This window comes from Ochlerotatus camptorhynchus, unplaced genomic scaffold (genome assembly GCF_037179485.1).
Source record: "Ochlerotatus camptorhynchus isolate MF236.1 unplaced genomic scaffold, CSIRO-AGI_Acam_v1.1 ptg000074l, whole genome shotgun sequence".
NCBI classification, from domain to species: Eukaryota; Metazoa; Arthropoda; class Insecta; order Diptera; family Culicidae; genus Ochlerotatus; species Ochlerotatus camptorhynchus.
Window position 1 is genome coordinate 843,653 of NW_027040564.1, and position 24,605 is coordinate 868,257.

Consider the following 24,605-nt stretch of genomic DNA (forward strand, 5'->3'; position numbering starts at 1 on the left):
TTCTAAAAAATTAAGAAACTTATAGGAATAAATTAAAGCAAACTCACGCGAGGATTATTCAGAGTATGACAATAAATGTAGCGTGAATTTCAAGAGCTTTCTAGAGGAAATTCCTTAAACTACTTCTTATTTTTCTTCTTCTTCTTCTTCATCTGCGCATTTCTAGCTTATTGGTTATTGCATATTAGCTTATTCCGTGCTCTCAACTTAGTGTTCTAGATGCACAGAAATAATTGAGACAAATCGATTGAGAACTAATTTATATGATCCTAATCCCAAAAACAGATTATTGGCACAGAAATTTCTGAATAGATTGAGATAGAGCGATAGTCTGAAAAATGTAACAGTAAGATGTGTGAGATCTTATTCTCGCAAAATCGTCGTAAATCCAATTGGCTAGAATCTGCGTTATTAAATATTTTCAAGAATCTAAAGTCACAAAAAACTTTAAAAATGCCGGACATTGGGCATCGAATTGAGAAAAGATTTTTGTTATAGTGATGTTAATCAAAAATCATGTGTCTGAGGCTTAGATATTGTATAAGATTCACACTGGAATCATTTAGGAAAATAATCACATTTTCAAATTTCTAGGACGTTGCTAATTTGTTGAGATCTCAGACTTAATTTCTGGTAGCTCTTACTAAAAAAAATGCAGATAATTCTGAGCATGCATAAATATTCAACATTCTAAGAGAAATATTCGAGATGTCAGACTTAGAATTTATATAAATAAAATTCGATTAATATAGGTTAGTTAAAAAAGTTAAGGTTTCAATCAAATTCCTGTTTATCTCTTAAAACTCTTCACCGGATTGTTTCGTGCTTTTTCAAGATTTTTCATGAAATAATCTGGAAATCTATGAGCTTTTTGCCAAACTACTAAGAAAATTATCCAGAAAACTCCAGGAATTATCTTCACAATGCTCTTCGAAAACAAAATAATTCTATCAAGAATTCGCAAAAGTTTCTCTACAGAATTGTCTATAAAATATAGTTGGAATCTTTTTCAGCATTATCTCAGTAGAGTAATACTAGAACAACCTAAAGCCACGAAAAATATCCGGAGAACTTTATTGAAATCTACGATCAGCTGGAGACCCTTTAAATATTTCGTGACCAACCTGCCATTTTGAGAGAGTCAATTGATTTTTGAACAGTTTCAGATCTTCAGATTTTTATCTTGATCAACCCGAAGACTTGAATAATGAAGACTTTGGTGAAATTTATCAGCAGGAGATTGTTTAAATAACTCACTAATATCTGATCAACTAGCAATCGTGGGAGACTACCTGGATATGTAAATTGAATTTTTTCAACAGATGAATAGCTTAATAATAATAATTGATCACCCTGAAGTCCTGAAAAAAAATCCAGAGGACTTTATTTAAACCACTGAACAGCTGTTTGGCTTTTAAGTGTTCTCTAATCAAAACCAAATTCGCCTTGGAAGGATATTTTGAAATTTTGAACACTTACAGATCTTCAGAACATTACTTGATCAACTTAACAAATATCCAGAGAAATTTATTGAGATCTCATTGAAAATCCATAAATATCAACAAAGTTCTCCAAAATTCTACGGCGTTTCCTGAACTTCTCCGAAGATTCATGTACTTTCAAGAAGTTTCATGAAGATAAACTCAGTTCCATGAACTCAAACCAAATGAGCTTATCTGAAATTCGCTGAGACTCTATGAAGTTCCCTGAACATGCAGAATGTTCGACGAACTCCTGGGAGTTTCCGTCAGCTTGTAAAAAGTTCCCAGTACTTCAAATATTTTCCATAGCTTACAACGTTTAATGTTTCGATAGCTACAACTGAGTTTCGGTCAAGTTTGCTGAACTTGTACGAATTTTCCATAACTCATCTACTTCTACAAAGTTCTCTGAATATCTTAAGATCCATATATTTTTTCCATCCATTAACTTCTATAAACTGCCGAAAAGAACCTGAACCATCTCTAAGTATTTCAACAGAAGCATACTAAGTCCTTCTGAGATTTGGTTAAAAACTCCCCAAATGGAGGTTGAATTCAGTCTAAGAATCATACCAGATTGGGGTACTCCACATTATCAGGCAACAACGGCAGTTACCCTAAATGGTAACTCGTCGTCCTGAACAGATGCGATACTAAACAGGGGTAAACTACAATAGATCAGGTCGTTAAGGTTCTACAAAGGGTAAGTAATTTTGTGTTCTTCTTCTTTTTTAAATATCATAAAATCATCATCATTAGTTTACACAGATATTCATATACATATATATTATTTACTTACTTGTGTTCTTCGAAGTATAGCACATTTAAACGCAATCGAATACACGAAACTCAAAACAACTGCTTCACAAAACTCTTGGTGAACAAAATTCATCACAAAGAAAACCATTTCTACTTTACTGCTTTGCTAGCAATCGTGAAAGTATCATTGAAACAGCGGTGCCAGATGTATTGCCTCTAGCAATGAATTTAAGTTTATTAAAACAATTAATTACAAGTCTGCCTTATTAACATAGATGAGTGGATGTATTTAATGGTGGATAAATATCAAAAACTGATTAAATAAAACATAAATGACCATTTTAAACATTTTACCGGTCCAATTAAAAAAGTCACAGAAGATTGAATTCAACTGTTATACACTTTCCCGCTCAGGGGTCTAAACAAACTTGCATACAGCGCAGTCTGGCAATGCTTATGTTTTGTCTGCTACATTCTTATCCACTAGATAGTGTGACATCACATTTGCTGTTGTATTGAAATGAAGGAAGAAAAGAGATGGTTAAGTTTTCCTCACCAGACCAGTTGATATTTATGAAAAATGGGCAGTTTTGGCGTGGGGACATGCACTTCCAATGAATTTTACAAATACATTTAGAAAATGATGATCGAAGAATATTTCAAAAAGAAGAAGTAAACAAAATAATGACCCTTTGTAGAACCTTAAGGGGGATTTCCGGTTCAATTGACCTAAACTTTGGATTTTTTCCAGGGAACTGGTAAGAGTTAGAGACCTGAGTTTTTTCTCAAATCTTTATTCATTCTTGCTCTACAACTGAGAATTTTTTCAAGTCAATTAATCCAAAATGGCGTCCAATATGGCGGCTACCCGGCGGGTACTTCCCAAAACTGCGAGCAGCCTAGAGGTCACAAATTCTCACCTAGAAAGAAAATCGGCTCAGTTTCTTGAAGAGTATAGTTCAGAGAATGGAATGAACTAGAATCTTTGAAAAATCGCAAAATTTGACAAAATGGCGGGCATTTGAAAAAAAAAGTCGTTTTTGTCGGTCGATTTTTTGACTTTGACAGGCTGTGAAAAATCGAAAATTGCACATTTCTCCTTGAGTCTATAGTTCATTCCATGAAGAAAAGTGTTTTCAACAGGGCGTCACAATATCAGCTTTAATCGACCAAATCGATGCGACGAAGAGACTGCTGGCTTTCTTTTTCTGTTAAAGTCGAACAGCTTCGCAGCATTCTAGAACCTCAGTCGGCGTGCACAAACAAATGTTCAATCGCTTGTCTCTCTTTCTCCCGTCGCTCCATTGGTCTTCCTTTCAAGCTTCGTCGAAATGGATGAGCGAAAGAGCGCTCGACTTTGATAGTTTTCTCTTTCATGAAACACATCAACAGAGGTTTCATGACGTATATGACGGAAAATGAAATAACACATTTAAAGCATTTCTCACGTCAAAACACTTGAAGATTACACGTCATATTTCTAATCTATCTTCCATCCATATATTTATCTAAAAAAATGATCGAAAACGGGACATAACGCATTTTAAACAAATTGAAAGAGCGGCGATAGAGTGTTCGTGAAAGGGGATTGAAAGCCATAATGAAGTTCGTTTAACTAGAAAATCGACGTTATTTACATTGAAAGCGATGAGCAAAGCAACGACGAGAAGTTCCACAGCCAGCCTTTCCTTCCAAGCGTCCTTCTTTTTTATTTTCGTTTCTTGCTGATAGTCTAGCTAGGCGTTATAGAAATGAAGCGTCGAACACGTATGTATGAGAGAAACAAAACACGAGTTCATTTTAGAGCTTCGAAATTGTAGAGCCCTGGTTTTCAATAAGGGAAGCAAAGAACGAAGTCAATTGGTTGAACTGTTCAAAAGCTAGAGTGCTCGCAGTTTTGAAAAATGTAGTTTCGAGAAAAACGCGTTTAAAGTACCTGCGCGACCCATACCGCTCGGGAGGTCGATGCACTCAAAGGCCTGTAGCGACGTAAATATTTGCCGGATCGAAATATCCTTTTACCCACATATTCTAGACATGTTTAGCTTTGATTTCATACAAAAAAAATCGATTTTTTGAAAATATTGAACCGGAAATCCCCCTTAAGGTTGCAGTAGTTCAAATCCCAACACACAAAAAATCTCTAAGTATTTTCCTAGATATATTGGCGAAACGAAGATCCCAAAGCTACAAAGTTTCCTAAACTGATATAAAGATCGTTAAAGTTCTAAGAAGATTGATGAACTTCTTCGACATTTACTGAACTTCAACAAACTTTGCTTAAATTTTACGAAGGTCCTCGAATTGTTTTGCTGAATAAAGAATCCTTAATTTTTGAGAATATCGATATCGAGAAACTTTCTTAAGTTCTTCAAAGCTTCCTGAACTTCTACGGAATTCCCTAAGGTATTGCATTAAAGTTTAACGAAGTGCCCGAAGAGAAAGGTCCCGGAACTTTTATAATGTTTCCTGATATCAAACAAGGTTCCCTAAACTTCACCAAAGTTCCCGTAAATTGTAGAAAGTTTCGATCTTTACAAAGTTTTCCCGAATTTTTACAAAGCTCCCTGAATTCCTGCAAAGATCTCTGAAGCTCTTTGAAGTTCTCTAAATATCTGATAAATTTCCTGAATTGCTACGTCTCTAAAATGAGCTGTAATTCTATAAAATGTTATGAACTTCTACAAAATTATCTGCTATAGCTCACTGAAATTGTACAAACTTCGCTGAGCTTTCTCAAAGTTAACTGAACTCCTATTTACTATAGAAGTACAGAAGTACACAAAGTTTCCAAATCTACTACCACTGAATTTTCATTTTGAAATTCCCAGTTTTTTCCCGGTTTTCCCGGTTCAAATCTTAAAAAAATTCCCGGTTGTTAATATTCAACAAGAAACGAATTTTGAACGCCGTTTTAAGAAGGTGTTGATTTCAAACAAATATTGAGAAGGATTCCTACACAGTTTTCGAAGGAGAAGTTCTGTGCAGAATTTCAGAATTATTCTGACATGAAATCCTTAGAAATTGTTAGATGCATTTGGAGGGATTTCTGTGGAGAAAAATACAAGTTCTAAATTAAATTGTTAGGTAATTTTAGAAGATTTAAAAAGGAGTTGTTAGAAATTCCTAATTGTTTCTGAGTAGATTTGTATGGGAGAAAATGACAGATGAATTTTAAGAAGAACTCCAAGAGAATTATGATCAGAATTCAACAAGAAACAGAGTTCTAAGAGTGTTCTGGCAATAATTTCAACCCTAGTGCGAAAGATTCTTCACAGAACTCCAACAAAATTGATTGCAAAAAAATTGTTGATAATTAGAAACAAATTCTTTAAAATACTCCATGGTGTTTTTAAATAAAATTTCGAATTTTTTTTGCTGTTTTGAATAGAATTAAAAGAAATTTTTGAAAAGATTTTCAAAGGAATCAAGCTCCTTGAAGTTTTATAACATTCCCTGAATTTTTATGTTCTCTGAAATAATATAATCGTCTAGTAACTTCTACAAATTGCTCTTGACTTCTAAGAATTGCCTGATGTAATGTTATGTTTGTCATCCAAATTTCACAACAGTTCATGGAGATCATGATCATGAAAGTATTTGTAAAAACTGGGAATAGAGCATTATTGTATTTGCCACACAATAATACTAATTCAGAAATGGTACAGGCATCGCAAGCTCTCAATTAATAACTGTGGAAGTGCATCTAGAACACTAAGTTGAGAGCAGCTTTGGAAAAGATCGCGATATTTCACGAAGTTCACCAAGGGAAAAGTTCGCGATTCATATTGAGTTTTGGTGAACTTTTCAAACACTGGTTGAGAGCACGCAATAAGCTAATATGTGATAAACAATAAGACTAGCGTTAATTTTATGTGCGCTATATATCGCAGAAAATTACATGATTTTACAAACGGTGACTCAGAAATGCCATGGAAAAACCATTTTTAGAATTCCCCTTATATTATTTCCAGAAGTCACTATGAATTCTCATCCTGGATATAACCTTGTACTTGAAACCCAGGAAACGCAGGAAATTACAACAGAGGCAGATCCAGGGGCTTATGGCGGTGGAGCCTCAACAAGGAAATAAAGGAAATCGAAAGGAAACCGACCTAAGCCGCACAGTCGCCCAGGATGGAAATCTTTCAAGGTGGCCTTATGCACCGCCAGGAGTGTGCAGGATACATGATGATGATGATGATGATGATGATTGAATAAGAATAATTTAATGGAGTTCATTAATATTTTCCTCACAAAAAGCTACTGAAAATTCGTCAGTGCCATAATCCTAAAAAAAAACCTGTTACCCACCACCGCTCTTTCGATTTGTGTTAAGGTATCCAACTATTTTCCTAAATTTGAACGAACTTGGTTACGTGTTACGATATCTTTTTTTTCTCCTTGATTTGTTTTCCGTCGATCTTGTATTCCGTGCTGAGCACCAATGTTATCAACGCCAGGGAGGCAGCTCCCACACCTGGACCCTACTTATCGACTCATCAACTCATGAACCGGGGACCAACGGCTTTACTTCCCGTGATCAGAGATTTTATGCCTCAGAACATCCCGGCGGCGCCGACTGGGATTGAACCCAGGCCTGCTGGGGTGAGAGGTAATCACGCTTATCACTACACCACCGGCGTCGCTGTATTACGATATCTCGGCGAGTTTAATTTGCCTGTCAAATATTCATAAATAGTTCAATATTGCCACCATACCTGAGACTAAGCTTGAGCAAGCTATGCGGATCAAACTTTGTCCAAGACCTTAAATCGACTGGACTCTGTGCTAAATGTTATTAACCATTTATCATTGACGTGTGTATGAGAACAGCGAGCTTGAGCGGTGCCCCACTAAATGCTGAATACTAATTGATTAATAACTTTTTGCACGACAAACTTGTTCTGCATAACAATTTCGTTTCCCACTCCCATTCAGACATCAAAACGTTATTTTTATTCCAGGACTTTTTGTCGTGCCCTTGAATTGATGAATATGTCCTTATAGTTAATTTCGAAATTCTGAAAGTATATTTTGCAACTGAATGAGGGGGTCGAAAGTCAGAAGAGTGAAAACGTATTTCACACTGAATAGCCATTCAATTTGAAAACCCACAATCAATGAAATCTACCATCGATTAACATCAAACTAACGCGCTATGAAAACAAACAACGACAATAACGACACTCGTATAAGGCACGAATAAAACGCAGCTCACGAACGTAAATAAAACAATCGAAATTATGACTTTTGTCAGCCCATATTGAACCACAATTCAATGAAGTCAAAAGAACGTGATTCACACAGCTCGCGCCGTACCGCCGTACACCCGTCATTGAAAAAAAATGCAACGTGCGTCATTAAACAGACACGGCAGGCTCCACGAGTAGTCAGTCGGCTCCAAATGTCCAAGACAAAAGCTCAATGGCCCATTTCCAATTTTCGAATTTGGCCCATGTATCTCTTTGATGGACGTGCTCGATTGCCTCTGGACATCGTCATCAATATTTTACGCAACAACATCGGTGAATTTTAAAACTCCACCACACTACCGATCGCTGATTGACTACTGAAAACAAACCGAGCGAGCTTCTGCTCATCAGCTGGATTCAATCTCAGCCACCCCCAGCCCAGCCCAGTTGCAGCCGAGGCGCATTTGTTATGCAGATTAACCACGTGTTCACGGATTGTAAACATTCATATTCTATGTGCGTTGCCGCCGCCATCACTACCAACACAGTTCGTTGTGGAATGGAAGAAAAAATGTAATCAAATCGGGTGGGGATGATGTTGATGCAGATTGAAACAATGAGCAGTAGGTACGGTGATAAATGCCACAGAAATAGTGCCCCAAGTAGAGCCACTATTTCAATTTTCCCAATGGGCACGTGAAACCTTGTAACAAGTTAATACTAATACAGCTGCTGGGTAAAACTCACTCTGGTGTCTGTCTCTGTGGTTAAGTTTATATCGGAGTGGTGCTGATGGTTAGAGCCAATTTAAATCTTGCAACCGCTTTGCAACCATTAGATGTCAGTCTTCCCAGGAACAACACAGCACGCTAGGGTTATCGAATAACACGAAATGAAATCTACTGTTCTAAAGGGTGATACGGTCAAAATTTGGTCAATATCAACTTGACGTATTTCTTTCAATTTTGCATTTAAAAAACCTGAACACCCCTCATTTTGAAGGTGTGTGTGTGTAGAATGTTGCTCCTATTTTGATTTTGGAATTCACTCTTCAGTTGTCAAAATGCCGTCCAAGCAAGAAGAGCAGCGTATCAAAATTTTGCTCGCGCATCGCGAAAATCCGAGCTACTCGCACGCAAAGTTGGCAAAATCGCTAAAAGTTGCCAAAGCAACCGTTACAAATGTAATTAAAGTGTTTGGAGAACGTTTGTCGACATCCAGGAAGTCTGGATCGGGGGGAAATCGAAAACCGGAAGCCGCTGAGACGACAAAGAGAGTTGCTGGTAGTTTCAAGCGAAACCCTAACCTCTCTCTCCGAGATGCCGCAAATAAGCTGGGTGTATCGTCTACAACCGTGCATCGAGCCAAAAAACGAGCCGGACTATCGACTTACAAGAAGGTAGTGACTCCAAATCGCGATGATAAACAAAATACGACGGCCAAAACGCGATCCCGGAGGCTGTACACGACGATGCTGACGAAGTTTGACTGCGTGGTAATGGACGACGAAACCTACGTCAAAGCCGACTACAAGCAGCTTCCGGGACAGGAGTTTTATACGGCAAAAGGAAGGGGAAAGGTAGCAGATGTTTTCAAGCACATGAAACTGTCAAAGTTCGCAAAGAAATATCTGGTTTGGCAAGCCATCTGTACCTGTGGCTTGAAAAGCAGCATTTTCATAGCTTCCGGGACTGTCAACCAAGAAATTTACGTGAAAGAGTGTTTGAATAAACGTCTGCTGCCTTTCCTGAAGAAACACGGTTGTTCCGTACTGTTTTGGCCGGATTTGGCATCTTGCCATTACGGTAAAAAGGCCATGGAGTGGTACGCCGCCAACAACGTGCAGGTGGTTCTCAAGGACAAGAACCCTCCCAACACGCCAGAGCTCCGCCCAATTGAGAAATACTGGGCTATTGTCAAGCGGAACCTAAAGGAGACCAAAAAAATGCTAAGGGCGAGCAGCAGTTCAAGGCAAACTGGCTTTCTGCGGCGAAGAAGGTGGACAAGGTGGCTGTACAAAATCTGATGGCAGGGGTCAAGCGTAAGGCCCGGAAATTCGGATTTGGAAAAGCAGAAGCCTAACTGAATATTTTTCCTGAGTTTTATACTAATTGAACTTGAAAAAGAAATTTAATTTAATTTTTTAAATAAACGATTTCACCGATTTACACGCGTTTTCCCTTGACCAAATTTTGACCGTATCACCCTTTAAAGTAACGTCTGGTAACTTTACACCAAACAATCTTGCGGCAGAGTCAAGGAGCTAACTCCCTCAAAGCAGTAACTCTTCTGCTCCCGAAACATGTCTCAATCTCAGCCCTTTCAAAGTCAGTGGTCGTTTTTCCTTGTCAAATCAGTCAGGCACTTAAACTTCCAGGAAAATCTGAGAACAAATTGAATTAAAACAAATGTTTATCTTTCCCTCCGGGCACCCATCTCACACTCAGCAACAGAACCACTTTCAGACGCAATCCATTCTTCGTTCTCTCTTGCTTCCTTCCTGCCACATCTCAAATCCATTCACTTCCATCCCCGAAAAGACAAACACCGCCGCTGCCCATTCGTAGCCATGTCTGGTCGTTCTCTTCTTTGCCCACACACAAACAGAGAGAGAGAGAGTGAGAAAGCAGACCGTTTGGCACTAGAGCTAATCAAATTAGCATTCTCCGGATGCTGATGGTAGACATTAAAAACTTTCACCCACTACGGGGGATGGTGGCACTGCTGGAAAGCTTTCCGATTGCATGAAAAGCTTTTGAATATCATTTCCCCGACATATAGGACGCTCTTGGAGTATGTTTTCCTTACATCTGCCCGTCGGTCGCTGTCGGTGGTGCTTTATTCTCGATCTAAGATTAGTAGTTGTTGTAAGGAGGAGAAGGGAAGACCGGCACGGAATGCACGAATTTGACCTTTCCAACTAACCCCACGTCCACCCACACCACCCAGCCGAAGGAGAGAAAGAGACACGTTACGATCAGATTACCAACCGTCGGTCGTCATTGCGTTGCTGCATTGAGAATAACTGTTTAAATTATATGCAATTATCGTTCCCGGTTCTGTTGGAGCCGGTTCCGTACCGAGCTTCGTGGTGGGGTTGGCGAATCGGTAGATGATGGCAGTTTTCATTCAGAATGGTGTTAATTATACCGCTATTGAGAGTAAGTGGAAATCTCAGTGAATTTGATGGTGCCATGAGCCATAATAGCACTTGGAAAATTAAGTGATGATACGGAGATTGACGATTACTGTTATAATTAGAATGAGGATTTTTCTTGATACAGGTGATCGTGTAACAAACATAAATGTGATTTATTTCAAATGATGAGTTCTTGCTTGTAACCTGCAGTATAACTAAGGTGTGTTAGATTTTGTTTTGTATTATGGTAACTTGAACACCTAAATCATTCGTAACTTGATGACGTGACGCAGACGATATTTGAACTCTTGACCTTGGTTGAGAGGCATGGATGTTAACCACAACGCCCAGCCTGTCCCCATGTTAGGTTTTTTTTTTTCTCGTACGCCTTTTTTTATTATGAACCATGAAGCCTGTTTTCGGCAGGTTCACTCCAATTCCAATGCAATTTTTCCGTTATTGTACATCTCTGAGTGATGCAACCAGCTTTCTCCATGTTAACTTTTGTCACATAATGGAACCAAGTCGAAACGACTGTTTCATACAAGCGTTCATACGAAAAACGCTTCGTTTCGACTTCCTCAATGAGGCCCCAGACCTACACATTTTAAAGGGGAAACTATGTCGTTCCATATCGTGAAGATTTTCATTGATAATGACCAATTAGTACACTTCACGTAGATACCACGTGTTTGACGTGTGCTTTTACCTATAACGATTGAGCTAAAACACAGCATCTTAAGAACTCCAGATGATCCTGTTCTGACGCCAAGACTCAATTATTACAATAGTAACATAATTCGAAACAACAATAATTAACCATACAATGTGCGTTAGCGTTGTTATGATATACTTCGTAGATTGGATACTAGCGACACTCACGTCACTTCTGAAATTCTTAGTTAGACTACTTTCAGGAATAATGCTGGGGAGTAAACATTGATTCCAATCTAAACAAGAGTAACAGAAGCATGACTGTCGCTATTCCCGGCCACGCTCATCTTTACCATAACTAGGGATAGGGAAGGAAATGTTGATGTAGTACTTACTTAACGAGAGGCCACCGACTTAGCGACACCCTCATAAGTGCCACGGAGTTGGAGGGTTGGGTAGGATATTCGGTTAGGATTCACCTCGAGTTGGCGATGCAACCAAAAGTATGTATTGTTTATTTGTTGTTTATTTAATCTCTCGATAGCCGGCTATCGAAAGAACATATTCATTTTGTTTAGTGATCATGTTAAAATTCATGTCATGTCATGAGTCATGACGGAGAGCTTGGGATTAAACCCATGATTTTCTGCTCAGTAAGCAAAACGATCCCTCCAGGGTCATCGAGCACCTCATAACCATAAAACTTGGCGACAAAACACTACTACATTTTCGTTTGTTATTCAAATAGTTTCAGAGGTTGACCTCAAATTGGCGATACAACCAAAAGTATATATCGTTTATTTTTTGTTCGCCACCGGCTGAAAGTCTCCTTAATAAAGATATAAAAAAAAAAAAAAAAAAAAAAAAATTGTTCATTTAATCTCTCGATAGCCGACTATCGAAAGAAAATATTAATTTTTTTAGTGATCATGAATTTTAAGAGTCATGACGGAGAGCTTGGGATTAAGCACATGATTTTCTGCTCAGTAAACAGAAACGATCCCTCCAGGGTCATCGAGCATCTCAGAACCATAACGCTTCGCGACAATACAGGACTACGTTTTCGCTTGATATGCAAATAGTTTCCGAGGTTAATGTTCCATATCAAATATACAAATGATGGTGGCGATTTATTGTGCTGTGGAAGAGCTTGGGGTTAAATCCATGATTTTTTGCTCAGTAAGCAATATCGATCCCTCCAGGGTCATCCAGCATTTCATAATCCACAGCGCTTCACGTCAAACTACGATTAAGTTCTCTTTAGGTATGTAGCAAACGATTAAGATATGCAAAATTCATATGCATTTTTCGACCGGTAATCAATTCATAATATACAAATAGTACTGCCAACGACGACGACGATTATAGTGAATTTAGAGCTTACCCCTTGTCTAGGATAAAGACACCTTGGCACCTCCACAGGATCCTCATGTGCATCTATCACTGTCAGCATACTCTCCTGGTTATTATTCACACAGCAAAAAAATAATTTTGATATCACGTCAAAGTGGATGCACTACAATCATGTCGAAAATATGGTGTAATATTACTTGCTAAAAAGGACAAAATTATCATTAATACAATGCATGAACTGACATTACGCTGCTTTTACTGCATTTGTTTATTTATGTGGTCATAAAAATTACATGAAATTTTCGACATGATTGTAGTGCATCCACTTTGATGTGATATCAAAATTATTTTTTTGCTGTGCAGAAGAATAATTAACCATACAATGTGGTAGTCATAAACAGAAATTTAATAACTTTATGAAAATAACAATTGTTGGAAAGTTAACACTGACATTATTGACGGTTATCAATTAACAACCCTGTCCATGAGCTGTTAATTTTAATAATCTTATGTTGAAATTCCGTTCACATTTCAAACACAGTCAAGTCTCATTTTCTTGGACACGATATTCTCCCTAATTTGATGGAAATCCTGGTTACTTCAACCACTTTTCCCATGTAAAACTAAAACAATTTCCACTGTAACTCGAAATTTATTCCTAACTCGTTGATTGCAAATGTCTATTTAGAAAGAGTTTACTGTAATAAGAATTTCCTTTCTATTCGGTCGATGAAACCAGGTAGGCACTCATCTTATTTCCTTTCAAATGTAAGGGAGCAGATGAGTTTGGTGGTCGAAAGATCATATATGATTTCCTTTGTATGGGTCTTCTCACATTACTCAATCCCAGAATCTCTCGCAAAGGTGGGCGATATTTATGATAGAAGAATTTCACATGATGAATTTTTCCCATAAGTATGTCAGAGTTCTCTTTTAAGTTGGCAAAACGATTGGATAAGTAATTCTCTTGGGCGGTGGTTCGATTCCATCATTCCAAATGTTTCTTCGACAGCGTGGTTCAAAGATCTGGATGTAAGTCGGGGCTTCATTCACGTGATGTCAAGACTTATGTCCAACCACTAACTACTCACTAGACGCACATCTCTACAGAATAAACCTCGTTGACAGCAATATATGTACGTGCAGAACCGGTTATGATGACATATTTCACGCAGTTTGGTATTACCCGGGTAATGACGCCTCCAGAGCACGCCTATTGGATACCCTAGTTGCTCGAGGTAGACAACCCTTCCGTGAATTAAGAGATGTATTGGGAACCCGTGATCTTCCCTACATGCCGGCGATCTACCAATTCCTTTGTTTGTATGATGTTAGAGTTTGATGTGACCATCCTCCCCTTTCCATACAATTTCCAGCCATTGTGTCCCAGTCATATTATCCTCCTGTTTCTGTGCTACTGACCCCTGCCCAGCCAGGGTTTGGTCAACCGTCCGAGAGTAGTATCTGGAGGCTTCAGAAACCAGTTTCCTACCTAGCTACTTCCAATCGAAATTGTTACTCATTAAGCTCGAGCCCGCCATGAGTAATTCGTACCCAATACTATCCTAGAACTACTGCTGTTAAAAAAAGTAAATTCAAACATTACTGATTTTTGGATCCGCAAAGTGTCACATACGACTGAGCCTAGTAAATGAACGTACTAGCTAAAAAAAGATTTTCCTCTCTCTCTCTCTCTCTCTCTGAGGCATAACATCTCTGATCACGGGATCAAGGGAAGTAAAACCGTTGGTGACAAGCACGGAAAACAAGATCGACGGAAAACCAAGTCAAGGAAAAAAATGAGAATTTAAAAACTATTCAATTAAATTTAGAAAAATTCCAGGAACTTTAGATAAGTTGACAAATATGCAGTTTAGCTTGAATATCTAAAGTGAAGTTACGTACTTTGGGACTGTTCTGAGAACTTCAAAGCAGTTCCATGAATGTCATATATATTGCGGAAAGTTCAGGGATTATATAGATATAGATATAGCTATAGATAAGTTTCAACAATTAAATTTAGAAAAATAAATATAAGTTCAAAAAATTAAAGTTATTTCAGAGAACATCAGGGAAGTTCAGAGCACTTAAGAAAAATTTAGTTTAGAAACTGATAAGAAACTCTGATAAATTCAATGAAGTTCAAAAAACGTGGAGAAGTTAAGAGATCTTCAGGGTTTAGTTTCATTAATTTCATTGCAATTCCAGAAACATCCTAAGAAATAACAAGAACTTCAGGGAAGCTCCAAGAACCAGAAGGAAAGAGAAGAGTACTTCAGGGTGGTTCATACGTTCTTTAAAAAAATTCCGAGGAATGAAAGGAAACTCCGAGGATTTCAGGGAAGTTTCATGAACAAACTGCGGAATAATAAGGTAAGATCTGAGAACTTCTATAAAATTTCGACAACTGCATGGAAGCTTCGAGCGCTTTAAAGTAGTTTCATCTGTTTCAATGAAACTACAGGAACTTTTAAGAAGTTCTAAGAACTTCAGGGAAGTCAAGAAAACTTCAGAGAAGTCCAATCATCTTGGCAAAAACTGTGGATACTTTTTAGAAATTTCAAGAGCCTCAGAAAAGAACAGAGATTTTAAGGGCAGTCAAAATAATTGCAGAAAACTCTAGGATTTTGCGGTAGTTTAGAGATCTGATCTGTAAAGGTTAGTTTCGATAAATTCAGGACAGCTCTATGAGTTCCAGGAAAATTTCGATATAATTTAAGAAGTTTTTTGGAATATCAGGGAAGTCCAGAGAACTTCAGAGAAATTTAGAAAACTTCATACATATTTTGGAAACTTTACATAATTCCAGAAATAGCGGCGCCGGTGGTGTAGCGGTAAGCGTGACTTGTCATGGTAGAAAGCACCAAACATTTAACCACAAACAAGCAAACAAGAGTTGTTGTAAATTTAGTATTCGATTGCTAAAAAGCTTCCCAAGGAGACACTTGTTAAACAAAGCAACGCTCGATGCGACCGCTTCTTTTAGCATAATTTTAGCTTTTGCAACAACTAACAATTAATGCTTAAGAAGCCTCCTAGCATGCCCAGAATGTCTTTCCTTTGAATTTCCCATTTCCTATAACAATATATAAAACCTGAATGTATCCACCTATGCTGAGATTTGATCCTTCTTACATATTGATTAAGTGTCCCTTGAACTGAACTGGAAACTACCCAAGGTGTACCCAGAACATGTCAGGATATGTCCAAAGTGACCTTGGGCTCTTGATATAATCACTTGTTTTTTCATTCTCATGAGATCTGAGGTGTCGCATGATAGGTTTTGGTCCTAGTCAGAAACTGGTCAGTTCCCCAGAGGTACCCGGAACATGTCCGAATAAGACAAATTTCATCCTGCACATTCAATATAGGAGGTCTCGAAATAAGATTTTTTTTATTTTGTACTGAGAAAAATCTCTTAGGCATTCTGAGGCGTACTTCAAATTATGCGACTTGGAATTTTGTGATTTTTTTTTAAAAATTGTACTTGGAAAAACATCCAGAACTTTGAGACTTACCAAAATATTGAAAATTCCGGAATTTAACAAATTTTCAAGAGTCAAGATTTATTGGATAATTTGCAAGGCTGTGGGAAATTATTCAGTATTCAGGCTGTTAAAGACTTTTAATTAGAATTTAGAAGAGAATTCCAAGCAGGCGTTGAGACATTGCAATAATTCTTGAGAAATTCCGAGAATAATACCAAGGAGCTTCTGCTTAGAATGCAAAGCTAGTTGTAAGAAGACTTTCAATGATGAACATAACATAAACGTCTGTACGACAATCGTTAGCGAAAACAGAAGATCCGCCAACCAACGGGAATTGAACCCTCAATTTTCATTCAGTAAACTGCCGCTGTTGGCACACAACAGCAAGCCAAGCAAAGCACATTTTAAATTTGATTTGATCCATTATTTTTAGAGTGACAGTTGTTCAGTTTGGCTATTTTTCCAAACATTTCTAGAACAATGTTGTTTATTTGTTTCAATATTATGAAAATATGGCCTACAACATCCAATAAAATAAAACAGAAAAAAAAGGGTTATCTTTCATTTAATTCCACTAAAGTTCTTTAGTGGGAATGACACTGATGAAGACTGCACATTGTAGTCGAAATACGTATTTGTCATCTAACCCTCTTAAGTACTCATCCCTTAGGTAAAAAAGTCAAGATCATAGGTATAAAAATGAAACTACAATGTGTTGAATCGGAACCTACCTAACTAATAAAAACCAAAGATTTATGTAAATTAAAGGAACATTCCGCTAACAACCCAATTTCATTAATTCAATACAACATCTATTGAAAAACTCAGTTGTGACAAAAACGTAAATGGGACCGACTTGTGAAATGCGGCAGTACATGGCTGAATCATCACGGTACTTATATAAGGCACCCACGGGGATTTTAATGAGCATCCTAGGCAAATCCTAAAGACAATAAATCCCATATGGAGATTTGTTTGTGATAATTTTTAAGATAAACGAAAGAAAATTTAAACATAATTTCACTGAAAATTCGGAATTCAGCTAAAAGTTTCAAAGTAATTCCGTGATTAAATCGAGTTGGAACTGCAAATGGATGCTTAGGAATGCTTCAACGGGATTCCGTAGAACCCGAAGGAATTCTGAATAGAAATCCAAATAAATTCTGGGAGCATTCTGAGTAAATTTGAACGGAATTTATATGTGATTTCTGAGCAGAACTTCAAGGTTATTCTGAGGAATCTGTAGAGATGGGCTAGAGTAATTAACTAGAAAATTCGGAGCAACAATTTAAAGACGCATTAAAACAGAATGTTGAAAAGAATTGTAAGTGAATTCTGTGAACAATTAAAGACAATTCCAGGAGAATTGAAGAATGCATTACAAGCGCTTTTTGTGTCGAATATTTTACAGAAAACTGAAAGCAATTCAAGGAAATTTCTGATAGAATCACAAGATTATTTTATAATTTTGGACAGAACTCTGGTATTTCTGCGATGAAAGAAACTCTTGAGAACATTCCAAAAATCATGGGGAAAGTTTCATACTAGTTATATTTAAGACTTAGAAAATGTGTAGCACTCCTTGGGCGCTTTGGATCATTATCAAGAATGTTTTGATAAGCGTGTTGCTACATAAATCTACAATGGCGAATAGCTTAAAATTCATTTTGAAAACTTTAGGGCTGCAAAAAAATGCGTTTAAACAATACTCTCAACTTTAAAATGGCCTTGAACCTTAAAAATCCGAGTAAATAATTCAATAATTAAAGTAACTCTACAAAGCTCAAAAAATCAATAGCTCAAAACAAAACACCACACAAATTAAAGCAGATGGACAAAACAACATCAATCCACCAATAATTTAGATCGCTTTACACCTCACCCCAATGAAAGCGCAAATAAATGCAATTTGTATTTTAATTAAATTTCGCCCCAACCAGCTAGTGGTCGATTGGAATAATCCAATTGCAACTGTGACAAAACCAACATAACTGCAGTCGTTGCGACACTTGGCAGTCCATCACATCGGACACTCAGCTGTGGAAATTTATTATCCCGTCATCGAATTCAAATGTGTTTGGTTTTAATGGGTACTTGTGCGAGAGATAATGGGATTTTTATGGTTTACATTTCACGCCCGGTGACTTACCTGTCGTAGAAATATTTGAAATATGATCTTCCATCGGTTTAGAAGAATGATGACTCACCTGAAAAATAGGAACAAAGAAATTCTCATTTATTAATCATGCAAATAAATCTTCATCTTCTACAAATAGAAACATCATCTGTCGCTACGCTCGATGAAGCGTTAATTACACAAAATTGTCCAAACCACACGCGAAAATGAACGACTGAAATAAATCTTCCCAATTAGAAACTCCTCACAATACACACCTATCATGAGCGTTGTTGGCACTGCCCGGTGCCAAACCATATCAACACCTCTGTATATGAACAAATATACCTAGGAACATAAATATCGTAAATCGGCTTCGGCTAGGAGATTTATTGAAAAGTGCCCCTTCGGTAAGCGCGACAACTCTCCACACCGCCACCGGCAACCAGAGCATAGCAACATACAACGACGCTATAATTAGCTATGATTGATGACAATTATTCTGGCTCTCCACATGGTTCCACATCCCACAATCCACAGCCACTCCTAGGTATATACATGTTGTTGATTTGTATACTCTAGGGACTCTTCGTCATCGTCGCCGTGCCTACCGTCGAGGTGTTATTTTGAAATTGATAGCATTATTATGAGTGATTTGATTTGCATTTTAAACCATCTCATCGGCATAAGCACTCTCAAGCGTGGATGAGGCCGCGCTGTCGCCAACTATACACTCTGCTGTCGCCCTACAGCCAGCACGGATATCTAGCTCTAGCGTTATAGTTTACACGGAACACCAGCAGAGGAGCTCCAAGGGGAAATGAATTCATCGTGATCCTTCGTGCTTCACGCTTCAGGGTCCTCTATGGGCGGCGGCACAGCATATGCGTGCGTGCGAACATTTGCCAGGAGCGTACCGCTAGCTAGCAGTGATTGTACGTAGTGGCCACTTGGCAGCCGCCACGTGCCAAACCGACCGACCGACCCACATGCGAGGACGCAGAATTGTGGCGTCACCGGGCAAAATGTATTTAGAGAGAGAGAGAGAGAGAGCTCAACAAAAAGGCTTTCTTGGATTCGGATAGAGAAAATGGGTTGGTTTGAATTTTTGCTAACATGAATCCGAGATTGAAAACTGGCTGAATCACGAAGAATAGGGTGATATCAAACTATCTTACCGGCACTACAGCACTATTGGCAAACAGTTTAACCTTCGAAAAACTCATATTCAAGGATTGAACCGGAGCCAAAGCAGGGAATGAAGATTTTGCTTAATTTTCACTATATGCACATCTGTTGCGGTAGGCAGAAATAGTTTGGACAAAATTTCGTACGCGTTATTTCGCCAAAGTTCTTGGGAAAACACTTAATTTTCAATATTTCCCAAAATGGTGAAAACTTGATTTGACTCAAGGTACGGCGTGTTGCAAACTGGGATTTGGTTCCGAGATGTATAATTTCGGCCATACATTCGTAAATCAAAAGAAATTCATGCTGTGGTTGTTGCATCATAGAGATGCAAGCACTATGTGCGGCCCGCGAGCCGCACTTTGGCCATCACTGAGACGATCGATCGGATGGATAATAAACACGAAAATTTGTACATGTACTTTCCTGACTTTGGGAAACTATTGAGAATTGAGGTTCCTTTTGAGTTTTATGAACATCAGCTCAAAAGTAATTGCATTAAAAATTGATAATGTCAATGAATTTTCTTCTAACGTAGCAAAAATTTTAAGGATCGTGAATAAATTATTCTCATAAGGAAAAAAATATCTACTATTTCAGTCTAATAGCAAATAGTTAGTGTAAGTAATGGTCTAGTTGTATTCGGGGATGTTTGTTTTTTTTTTCCGTGGAATTTTTTTTATCTTTAACCGGTTGCTGATCTGGCCAAAATCAGGCCCAGGAGACAATTTCTAGTTGCTCAGTCCCTATTATTTACCACCGAGAAACTGTTCCGAAGCCAAGTAGAACCTCCACGAGGCGTCCCATCATTCGTTGAGTCGCTGCGTTGAACCTGACTATTGGCCACGAAAAGGCTTGCCAATGCACATTAAAAATCGACTACATACCAATGTACATCCGAACATTTGTTTATCTCAAATCGAAGGAAACCATTCCGCGCAACTACCATAAACCGGACTAGTTCATATTGATCTTCGTCAAGCTTCGTCTACAATTTGGACTTCTACATCAAAACATGTCAGGCAGCCTTCAATTGGCTAAACTTGGTGAGTTCGTTCCATTTAGTAAATCTCCCAGTAACGTTGGGAGATCACCTTTTTGTGGTGCGTTACTGGTATAAGATCTACCACCGAACCCTAGTCGTGACAACTTCAAACTAGGGAATCAGGATTTCCCAGTAATCAACGGATCACATTTTAGTGCTTGTTACTTTTTATGACTTGATAATAGTGACAAGACTCGGGTAGTGACCACCACGCCGTTATGCATTTCTATATTGTATATTTCAAATAGAAAATACTGTTTATGTTCATAGAGTTTACATAATCCTTTTCCCTTTGTCCTTCTCCTTTTCCTTTCCCTCTTCTCTTTTCAGAAAGCGAGTAATGGCGCTATAGCCATAAGTCATAAAAGGCTAGGACAAGCGTTAGTGCTAATGTCCCAGCCGTCAGAAGAAAATGGAGCATCACTTACCCTTTCTAGCTTTGATGCTTCCAACAACCAACCAATCATATAATTGCCAAAATCAGAACGTGCGGTAGGAGATGTCCACGTTTCATCCATTTGTTGGATTCTGAAGCATCGTGTTTAAATCTTCGATTTAAACAGGCCCGATGTTTTCTGAATCATCTTTCCCCTTAAATGCCTGTAGGCCTGGCCGTTTTGATATGTGTGACGCATCTTCGATGTGAAACATATATCAAATAGACAAGAAAAATGATGAAGTTATATCCATCATTTTCCAGAATGCATTCAAGAACTGGCTGTGTTGGTGTTAGATTAGATTAGATTAATGGTCTAGTTGTATTCGGTCAAATGACCCATTACCAAAACATTCAGCCCTATCTCCCAATTTTGAAACAAAGCTGACGGACCTTGATAAGGCTCTGACAAACTTGATGCAAGCTGAGTTTCCCGAGCCATGTTTAGAGTTGCAGAATATGTATTTGAAAACAAGCCTAGTTGCAAGAGAGTTTATGCCTAACTTCCGTAGAACTAATCTATTATTAACAGATAAACAAATCATTGGCGGAGCACATTTTATTAAGCGTATGTTCACTTCCACCATCGACGCTTTTAGGTCCCCCCCCCCCCCAAACTGGCGTATTTTTAACGCGGCGGAAGCGAATAATTTGCGGCGGAATATTCGCCGCGTTTTAAATACATGGCGGCTTACGGAAGCGCTCAAACCAACACGGCAAGTCAACGCTATTCAGGTCCACGCACATTAGATCCGGATCGTACGCGTTGCGGCATAGTAACAGCTAAATCTATTGTCTAACTGTCAATTTTACGTCAACGCAACGCAAACGGATCTAATGTGGGTGGCCCTTTCGTACGTTTTTGCAGCTTTTCTTTTGCGTTCACTTTCGATTCGCTGCACACTGCTAGGTTTTGAGCTGTTTAGTTCTTTCAGAGCATTCCTCGAAACGTTTCACTGGTCTACCGGCAGGTTTTTAGGAGAAAAACCGAAATTGTGAAAACTAATAGAATCATCAAGCCAGCGCTGATAAGTTTTAAGAAATATGTCAATTTCTCGCTTTGAATCCTTCCTACCATCTTTTTTTGAAATCGGAAGCGTTTATTGACCTCACCCTTCTGATCATTTTTAGCAATTTGTATGGAGTTCAATATATGTTTGTAGATATATCAATTGACGATCCAAATATGTGAACCAGAACTCCCCATTTTTTCGAAAAGATATCGAAGACTCAATAAGTAAGTAATCCAAATTCAAAGGCAAAATGTAGTTTTTTTACTCAAATCCATTGAGGTTTTAAGATTTATTTTGATTTGAAACTCATGATTTAATTTGCATTTTCATTTTGCAACGCAGGGTGGGGCAGTAAGAGTGCAAGTCAATCCAAGGCCGATAGTAAAGGAGGAGTAATGTGCCGACTCGCCACATGCAGGCTACATGATCGCCATGGGAAGGGATAATGATTAGATTGAGGTAGGTGGTTGGATATTTTTTGTATTGAGATGGCCACGATGCTACAAAATGATATGGAATGTGTAAGCTGGAAATAGTTTGAAATTTCTCTGCTTTGAATCAGAACACTGGATTCCGTATGTATTGTTTCAAGATAGTTCTGGAAAAAATGCTGCGACGTGAACGCGTAGATACATCCGCGTAGTAAACCGATTGAATAAGTAAATCCGTTTCGAACGAAATATCTAAATTATGTAAGTTACGAAATCCACGCGAATTCCGAGAGCCGTGCGAGACAACCGAAGCGAGAAAAAAAAATGCATATTATCATTTAAAGAGTGCCACAAAAATAAATGTGATAGTCTATGGTAAGTTGATTAATTTTGGTTTCCTCCCTAGATATTCTACTTATTTTACTGTTGAGCTTTGTTTAAATTTAGTTATTTTACCACACGTATCAATTATTTAAAAATTTCGCGACCGTACCGAACAAATTCTTAACTACCTACATAAGCTAAAAAAAAAACTTTTGGTAAGCTCTACCGAATTGCGAATTTCTTCTGCGTATTTAAGCTCCGTAGGCGCGTTGATTACGACAGCCGCGAGAATTTAAACATGCATCAATACAACATAAGGAAAGATCTATTTTTCAGACACGTAGGATTTAGTTCATAGATTAACATTGACTGTTGTTTACAAATGTAAGTACTTGAACACTAAGAAATAAGTTAACTCAAATACTTTAACCGTATATATCAGAGATTTCGCGTATTGAGAGAATAATATAGTAGGGTTTCTGATATAATTTCCGTCCTACTAAGCACATCCCGCACTTTACCTCTTTTTTTTAAGGGATTGCACAAAGCATGGAATTTTTTCATCAAAAATAGCTTCTTCATTTATTCACCTTTCCATACGTACCATTGGATTTGATAAAGAGTCAAACAATGTTGAGATATTATTAAAAATGTAACACTGCTTCTTGATTTTAAATTCGTTCTACGAGTTTCAATTCCGTCCTAACGCATTGAAACGCCTTTAGATTTTCTTCGTCCTACGGATGATGGTAGAAAAAGTGAATTCGCTAGGAGCACTTCTTTTGTTTTGAGAACAGTGAGTGTAAATATTCATACAATGCGCTGTAATAGGTTTCATGTTGTGGCTTATGGACAAACGGATCGGAACAAATGTTTTATTGTTTTGTGCATGGTGAAATCATTGATATTATTGATGATTTTTGCTCGATATTTCAGGCTCAAAACATATCATTCAACCTAAATCTGCATTCTGGACCACTGTGCAATGTGCGCTGTCTGCAGCGTTTTTGCCGCCGAAGAAGCGCGATTTTTATTCTTGTGTGCTGGTGTTGTTGTACCGAAAGCAATGTTCAAGTGATAAAAAAGGCAAAAATGGAAACCTTAATAGAATTTGTTCGAAACTATTTTAATAAACTTGTAAAATAATTTAATGCTCCCTGAAATTTGACCAAGATCTCAGACTATCCTTTGAATTTCTACAATATTCCCATCTACAAAACTCCCCGAGCCTGCCCGAAATTCTCCAAATTGTAGCAGAGCTTCTATGTAGTTCCAATAACTTCTACAAAATTTCTTACCTGTACTTGGATTTCGCTCAACTTGTACAAAGATTGGTAAACTGCCCTTCAAAGAAGAAATCTAAGGTATTTGTGAGGATAGTTGGCCACCCACGATTTGTACAACTGCATATACTATGCTAAATCTAAGGAATATGTTAGTATAACTACATTAATTTATAAGGAGAATTAAGAAACTGTAAGTTGAATTCCTAGGGAAAGAGAAAATCCAAAACAATTTTAGAAATAAATTCAGTTCTGAAAATAAATCAATTGAATCTTTTAGGAGTATTACAATTGAAATTAAAGGTGAGTTCCGAAGAAGCATTTAGCAAAACTAAAAAAAAATTCTGAGATAATTCATCTGAAATATCTGGAGAACACTAAGAGCGAACTCAAAGTGAGTTTTCAATAGACTGTCCAAGAGTTCATAGAAAATTCATTATCACTAATACCCAAGACTTCAATATGATCATTCTTCTGGAAACAATTAATAGCTCAACACGCAACAGGTATGAAATTCTTTACATTTCTCTGAAGTTCTACGAAATTCCTTGATATTCTATGAACTTCCTTGAACTTTCGCAATTTCCTCGGAAGATATTTTTTCAGTCTTAGACTTAACTTTGTTTGATGATCTACGAACTTTCCTAAAGTTCTGTGAGCTTCTCTGATGTTTTGCAAATTTATCTGATGATCTATCAAC

The 24,605-nt window shown here is 37.8% G+C and overlaps 2 protein-coding genes across 7 annotated transcripts in view; both read right to left on the bottom strand.

The window, feature by feature from the left end:
- Nucleotides 1-24,605, bottom strand: part of Nca (neurocalcin homolog) — a 501,567-nt gene that overhangs the window by 351,154 nt on the left and 125,808 nt on the right. The window lies entirely within an intron of this gene.
- LOC135697568 (neuronal calcium sensor 2) overlaps nucleotides 1-24,605 on the bottom strand; it is a 419,634-nt gene that overhangs the window by 277,348 nt on the left and 117,681 nt on the right. Inside the window, exon 2 of one of the 5 annotated variants that reach the window (XM_065217344.1) lies at nucleotides 18,219-18,276. The exons of the other annotated variants lie outside the window; for them this stretch is intronic. The gene's annotated coding sequence lies outside the window, so the exon portion shown is untranslated. The remainder of the gene's footprint in view (nucleotides 1-18,218; nucleotides 18,277-24,605) is intronic. 5 annotated transcript variants of the gene reach the window in all.